This window comes from Lytechinus pictus, chromosome 12 (assembly GCF_037042905.1).
Source record: "Lytechinus pictus isolate F3 Inbred chromosome 12, Lp3.0, whole genome shotgun sequence".
NCBI classification, from domain to species: Eukaryota; Metazoa; Echinodermata; class Echinoidea; order Temnopleuroida; family Toxopneustidae; genus Lytechinus; species Lytechinus pictus.
In genome coordinates this window covers 27028241-27036169 of record NC_087256.1, presented here as the reverse complement: position 1 = coordinate 27036169, position 7929 = coordinate 27028241, and the positions used below count along the sequence as shown (strand labels likewise).

Genomic DNA, 7929 nt, shown 5'->3' with positions numbered 1-7929 from the left:
GCTAAAGTCACACCACTACACAAAAAGAAAGACAAAACTCACGTTGGCAATTATAGACCTATTAGTGTGTTAAGCATAGTGTCGAAAATTTTGGAGAAATGCGTGTATTCTCAAATTGAGAAATACTTTAAAGAATACAAAATCATTTATGAATTTCAGTCTGGTTTTAGGAATGGTTATTTTACTGAAACACGTTTAATTCACTTGTTGGATTTTGTTAGGAATGAAATTTCCGAAGGCCGTTATGTTGGCATGGTTCTTCTTGACTTACAAAAAGCATTCGATACGGTTAATCATGAAATACTCTTAAAGAAATTAGAAGTGATGGGTTTGAATTCAGCATGCTTGAATTGGTTTAGGTCTTACTTGACCAATCGCCGTCAAGTGGTATCCATGCAAAATGTACTTTCATATTCTATGCCTATAAAGTGTGGAGTTCCACAGGGGAGCATATTAGGTCCCATTCTTTTTATGTGCTATATCAATGATATGTGTATTTGTGTTGATGAAAGTAAATTACTTTTATATGCAGACGACAGTGTTTTACTCTATTCTGATACAAGTCCTAAGCTGATCGGTGAAAAACTTAGCTTAGAATTATCAAATTGTGTTAAATGGATGATAGATAACAAGCTTAGCTTACATGTTGGTAAGACTGAAAGTATTTTGTTTTGTTCGCGGGGTAAGTCTAAGCATACAGATGATTTCAATATATACTATAACAATCAATTAATTAAGAGACAGAATTCCGTGAAGTATTTAGGCCTGATATTAAATAGTGATCTCTCATGTACATCCATGGTTGACTCTATTGTCAAAAAAGCTAATGCTCGCTTGAAATTTCTATACCGGTACCAAAATTGCATGAATACGAAATCCAGACGCATTTTAAGCTTTTCATTAATACAGTGTTTATTTGATTATGCTAATGCAGCATGGTACTGCAGTCTTGGAAAGGTTGATCAAAAAAAGTTTATAATTATTCAAAATAAGATTGTTAGATTTATTACTTGCTTACACCCAAGAACACATGTTGGGAAGAATGAAATCGAAAAAGCTGGCCTTCTTCGCATAGACTTGAGGTCGCAACAACTTATACTTCACCATGTTCATAAAATTTTCTATTCAAACGAATATCATTACATATCAAAAAATTTTACACGGTCATCTAATATTCACGGGCATGAAACAAGAAATAGTCTGTTTAACTTTGTTGTACCTATGAGAAAAGGTCAAATTGGTAACACATTTTATTATAAAGGTATACATTTTTGGAATTCCCTCCCTAATCATGTTAAATCGGTTAAGACTTTTTCACAATTTAAAAGAGTATTAAAACAACACTTTAAAAACGTCCCCACTCTGTAATGTTAACTATTGTAGTCTTATATATAACTATTTAGATATGATTTTTTTTAATCAACTTGTTTTACATTGTTTCATCATCTTTTGTTGTTTGCGTGAAAGTTTGATGTCAAACTTATTTGTACTTTTTCATATCTTAGGTTTTACGATTCATGAATCTTGTATTAGTTACGATGCATTTACCGCTACCTAAAAATTGATTATTAGTATAATTCTCATATGTAACTTAGAAGTAATGATCGTTTACTCAACCTGTTTTACAATTATTTAAATCATATTTTGTTGACTGCGTGTTTTTCATGGCAAACTTATTTGCTTTTGTCTTTTTATATATTAAGTTTTACAATTTATCGTGTTAATTTAGTGGTCTAGACTTAATTTATGTAGTTTGTAGATTTCTATAGGTGTTTTTTCATAGATGTACATTGTCTTCAATTACTGATGTAAGGACCCCATTGGAAATAAGCCATCTCGGCTTTCATGGGTTATCCTGTCAAGGTATACACTTCTGTTCATATTTTCTTGTACCTGTTCATAGTTGCCTGACAAATAAAATCAATCAATCAATCAAAAAATGTTTATCGTATCACATGTGCTTATCATCAAGTATCATTGAGGTTGCCGCGGAGATCACCATACTTATTTGGAGGGAAAAGGATATTACGATGACTACGAGGGGAAAAAATTGAATGTTAGCATTTCATTTTCTTTATAATTCAGTATGATTTCTGCCGTATAAGTGGGGGGGGGGGGGGTAGGGGCCATTGACCCCTAAAAGATTTCACGATTAAGAAAAAATGAAGTAGTTAGAAGAAACAAAAGGAAATCGGAGGAAATGTGATATTTTCTGGATTATTATGTCAAAATCTGGCAAAAATAGATTGTTGTATTAAAAACGTTATTTTTTGCTCAATCGATCGCTTCGGTCGCTCGGAGCTCTTTAGAAACCGTTTGCCCCATACGCCATGTCTGAACCCCTCAATTTTTTTTTTTTTTTTGGGGGGGGGGGGGGCTCCCTACACTACTGGTAATGAATTTAGCATTATATAGCGCCACATAATATTTGAATACACAAACTCATTTTATCTTCTCAATTTTTTCATATCTACTTGAGATTGAAATGGAACTTGGCCATGAGTGTATTTTGAAGGTTCGATCTATAAATTTCACGTTTTAATGTTGCTGTAACGTTAGAGCTATCACCCAGCAACATTCCGTTACACATAACGTATTTATGATATGGCAACTTGAACTTACATTTCACCTTACCCTTACAGATTAATTGTTGATTTTTTTCAATTTTTTGCTATTTTACATCGCTCTTTAAATTCGACTGTAGAAAAATGTGACACCACCGTGACTTGAGACTACTACTTAGCTATAGTGATCTAGGGGTCGACTAACTAACTACCTATGGTGTCAAACCTTTCTGTGGTGTGGGTTGTACGAACTCATTTTTCACAGGTCCTTGCTCCTATAGGCCCCGTCTTACAAAGAGTTACGATGCAATCAATCGTAACTCTATGCCTATGGAAATCCAATGTCAGTGTCATAATTTATATGTTTGTCTACAGGAAATTTGCAAAATGTCCTTTGTAATTATAAACAAAGGAAAACACACAAAATTGTCAAAAAATCAATGAATTTATGGATATACATTCATATCAAGATTTTTTTTTTAACAAACAAGCATTTTATATGTTGACTTTGCTGGCTTTCAATCTTGATCGGATCAATCGTAACGGACGGGCCCATAGTCAGTGGAATCCCCGGGTGGAAGCCAACACACAAACCCCCGACACAAACATCCCGATCCGGGACAAACATAATTATGTGACATATCTCGGTACATTCTGACCTTTAAATTCTTGTGATGGGGTTAAAGCGGGAAATTTAAAGATGATCAACATAATATAACGTGAGACCATCGATCCTAACAAAAAGGTAAATGCTGTCGGGGTATGTGCCCTCGGCTGTTCTGGGGAAATGCAAAACAACCTACTATCAGAAATCTATGACGTAACAATAGCTGGGAATCATAATTATATGGGTACAGGGGCCAGGGGGCCGGGGGGGGGGGAGGGGCTAGCTGGGGGAAGGCTAGCAAGAAAAGACCACACATTATCGATCGAATTGCATTCACAATCACACGTGCACTGCATGCATATGGACGGACGACCGGAGACCCAAGACCAGCATCACAACAATCAAGAAAATCTGGTAAGTCAACTGATCATCCCTACTAATTAGCTAAACTATTCACCAATGCACTGGTCAAGCTCGACAATCAATCAACTTCACTCTCATTGATTGAACAAAACATCATCGGGCCTACACTACCGTACAGGCTACACTGTACAGTCAGTGGTTCTGTTTTGTATGCACACCACATACAAAGAGTGAGTCGAATACCTCAAATCAAGTGGTGTTCGTGCAGGCTTCACTCCCCTTCTTCGCTACCGCTACACTAGTACGGTAGACGGGTAGTGAAGTGGAGTGGAGCCTGCACGAATATAACTTGACATAGGTACGTGACAAAAAAATGAAAATCATCACATATCAATAAATTTGGTATCATTTGAAAGCTCTTATTAAAATGACCTTTCAATTGATACCAAGAACTCTAATTTTCATCAAGAAATTATAAAGTTATTCCAGTTTAAGTCGCGCATATTCATCAAAATTGGTGGTTATTCATTGTATAAATGTTAATAATGTAAAGTCAATGGAATACAAAACCGATTTTTTGACCATTTTGAATCCAAGTTTTCAACAGGCTCTAACTTCTTTGTTTTTGAGCCCTTTGAAGTTATTTAGGTATCAATGGAAAGGTGAAAGAAAGCTCAATGGATGTGTAATCATGTCACTTTGTAATTTTTAGCTCATCCGGCCCGAAGGGCCAAATGAGCTTTAAAGTTTAATATGCCGTGGTGTGGCGTCCGTCCACTGTTTCAAAATGCTTCTTCTTCGCCATTTCACGTCCGATTTCAATTCTGTTTGCTTTATATGATAGCACTAGGTGGGGGATTCAAAACTTCTACACAGAATTTTGAAATTCATTAAATATGCTAAATTTATGCGCATTTTTCAAAATTCACAAAAATGCTTCTTTATTTGTTGACCAATTTTGAATTTTTGCTTCCATCTGGTAGAGCTTCATGAGGTTCACCAAACTTCTACACAGAATTTTGAAATTTTGACCAGAACAATTTTTATGCTAATTTATGCGAAATTAATTTATGCATATTTTTAAAAATTCACATAAAATGCTTCTTTATTTGTTGACCGATTTTGATTTTTTTTCTTCCATCTGATAGAGCTGCATGAGGTTCACCAAACTTGTACACAAACTTTTGAAATTTTGTCTGGAAAATTATTTATGCTAATTTATGCAAAATTCATAAATCACAAAAAATGTTTTTTCTTCTTCATTTGTTGATCAATTTCAATTTTGTTTGCTTTAAATGATAGCTCTAGGTGGTGATACAAAATTTCAACACATTCTGAAACTCATTAAATATGCTAATTTATTCATATATTTTCAAAACTCACAAAAATTACTTATTTATTTGTTGATTGATTTTGATTTTTTTTGTTCCATCTGAGAGCTACACGAGGTTCACCAAGTTTCTACACAGAGGTAAGAAATTTTGACTAGAAAGTTATTTATGCTTAATTTATATGAAATTTATTCATAGATCACAATTTCAATTCTATATCCTCAATTTATGTCACCACTATAATTCACTACAGTGTCAACTGGGCTGAAATTAAAATTGTGTTAAATTTTGTTGCGAGATGCCGGATGAGCTCCACATCATTGATGTGCTAGTACTTCTTAATATGTGTAAAATAATTTCTTCTAATTAATTCTAATTGATTATGCAACATTGCAAATTACGCAAAATAACAATTACTTGCCTCTTTTTTTCCAAATGAAGGTGATCATGATAGATAATTTATGTAATTTAGTTGGCATCAAAACAGCATCATGTAGATAATTTTCTAAATGAATTTGTTTAAAGTATTGCTTTTGTAATTTTTAATGTATTTATTTGTTTTTCTGATAAATTACAAGCTCTTTTTCAACTTTAGTATTGTATACATGTATGTACGGGGTATTTTTTACATATATGAAAATTATCATTCCTTTCATACTTCGTATGATCAAATAAAAATACAAGTGTGCTATTTCCTGATGTATTTGATTGTTTCACCAATTCCTTATGTATTCTTTTGTTTCAACAATTTGTTATACATGTATAATATGTACATGTAGCTTTTGATTTTAGGGACAATGGACATTTGAATATTTGATTACAATTTTTCTCGGAGGGATGAGCAGCTGAGTGTAAAATATGTAGCATTGTATGCAATTTATTACAAGTATCAAGAAGTATAAAAATTAAGCTTTCATATATTCTATCAGTTTTCAATGCATTTCTTAGATTTGTATACATACATTGAATAACAAAGGCCCTGTTTGAGCTCTCTTTTTTAAGAAAAATAAGTGAATTCAGATTCTAGAGTGAAATCACTGCACATAAATGTACACAATTTTTTACACATACTTCCATATTATTATGAAACAAAACAAAAAAATTAGCAAGATTTTGTGGAAAAGAACTTCAAGGTCAAGTCCACCCCAGAAAAATGTTGATTTGAATAAATAGAGAAAAATCAAACTAGCATAACGCTGAAAATTTCGTCAAAATCGGATGTAAAATAAAAAAGTTATGACATTTTAAAGTTTCGCTTATTTTTCAAAAAACAGTGATATGCACAACTCGGTGACATGCAAATTAGACAGAAGATGATGTCCCTCACTCACTATTTCTTTTGTTTCTTATTGTTTGAATTAAACAATATTTCATTTTTTACACATTTGACAATAAGGACCAACTTGACTGAACTATATAATATTAAACAAAGCTAATTTCACATGTTCATGAAGGAATTAATAGTTGTTTCACTTGACAATGAGGAGAAAATTAGAATATTTCATATAATAAAATACAAAAGAAATAGTGAGTGGATGACATCATCAGTCCCCTCATTTGCATATCGACCAGGATGTGCATATAACTGTTTAGTGAAATTAAGCGAAACTTTGAAATGTCATAACTGTCTTATTTTACATCCGATTATGATGAAATTTTCAGCGTTTTGCTTGTTGGATTTTTCTCTTTTTATTCAAATAAACTTTTTGCTAGGGTGGACTTGTCCTTTAACTAACATACCAATCTCCCCATGGATATACTTGAAAGGCACCAAATTATTAGTTGAAGCATAAAGAAAAGGAAAAGAGTGGTCTATTTCTTTCTGAACAACCAGGAAAAAACAGATATCAAAGCTACGAAAACAGACATCAAAGCTCCAAACAAACACTCAAAACAAGAGAAACAAAAGTGACACAAAAACTTGTACCAATCCAATCCCCATTTTCCAATTTAAAACACAACCCCCACCTGCACCCCTAACGAAAAGAAAAGAAAAGGAAACGAAATAAATAAATAAAAGTAATAAAATAGAGAAGAAAAAAAATCATAAATATAGGACTTAGACCCATCTGGAAATAAAATATTCTTTCCTCTGAGTTTTCATGTATTTTTTTACAAGAGTGAAATTAAAAAATTAAAATAAATAAAAAACAACAAAATAAACAACATAGTTCTTGCATTTTGATAAAAAAAATCAACATTTAAGGTATACCCATTTCAAAAGCAAATCCAGTCTCCAAATAATGAAACATGATAAAAAAAATAAAAAAGAAACAATAAAAAAATGAAAATAAATAAACAACATAATTGTTGCATTTTAATAAAACTGTCAATATTTATGATATTCACCTAAGTTCTAAAGCAAATCCAGTCTCAAAATAATGAAACATGATTGAAAAGTTTCCAAATATATTTCTTTCCTACAAAAAAATAAACACTAGATTTTGCATTTTAATTTAAAAAGTCAAATTGATATTCCACTTCCAAAAGAATCCAGTTTCCAAATGATGAAACATGATTGAACAATCAACCACCTTGACTCGTGACTTGGGAAGAAAAGTATTTTTGTGACAAAATGTATGTATTAAAATTAATATCAGAATAATAATCTACGTTGTAATGACAGAAATTTTCAGAAAAAGGCACAATAAATTATCAAGTAACAAACAATTCAGATCCAGTTCAATCCAGCATGAACGACTCACTATCGACTGCTCCCGTCACCCAGCCCTCCGCATCGGGTAGCTCGACTGCCGAGAGACCGGCGGTGACAAGGGTAGCTTGCGGCTCTTATATCTGGCCTGCGTTTTTAAAGAATCAGTTAATTTTGGTTTTATTTTGAAGATCAATAGTTAAAGAAAGACTAAATATCCTTGTTTGGAACTTTTTTCTACTTATCACAAAATTTTGATCATTTATGCATCCAAAAATTTGATGAACTTTCAAGCTCCAATATCCATACTTGACAGGCGAGTATCCATATTGAAACTTATATGTACTGTGCAATCTTGTGCCTTTTTTCAGACAGTCGACGATGTGCACTTTCTGAGGCCAGTTGCAGAAA

General features: G+C 32.7%; 1 protein-coding gene across 1 annotated transcript in view; it reads left to right on the top strand.

The window, feature by feature from the left end:
* The first annotated feature begins 3507 nt into the window (after positions 1–3507).
* LOC135156166 (uncharacterized) overlaps positions 3508–7929 on the top strand; it is a 39051-nt gene continuing 34629 nt past the window's right edge. Inside the window, exons 1-2 of the mRNA XM_064107744.1 lie at positions 3508–3585; positions 4974–5005. The gene's annotated coding sequence lies outside the window, so the exon portion shown is untranslated. The remainder of the gene's footprint in view (positions 3586–4973; positions 5006–7929) is intronic.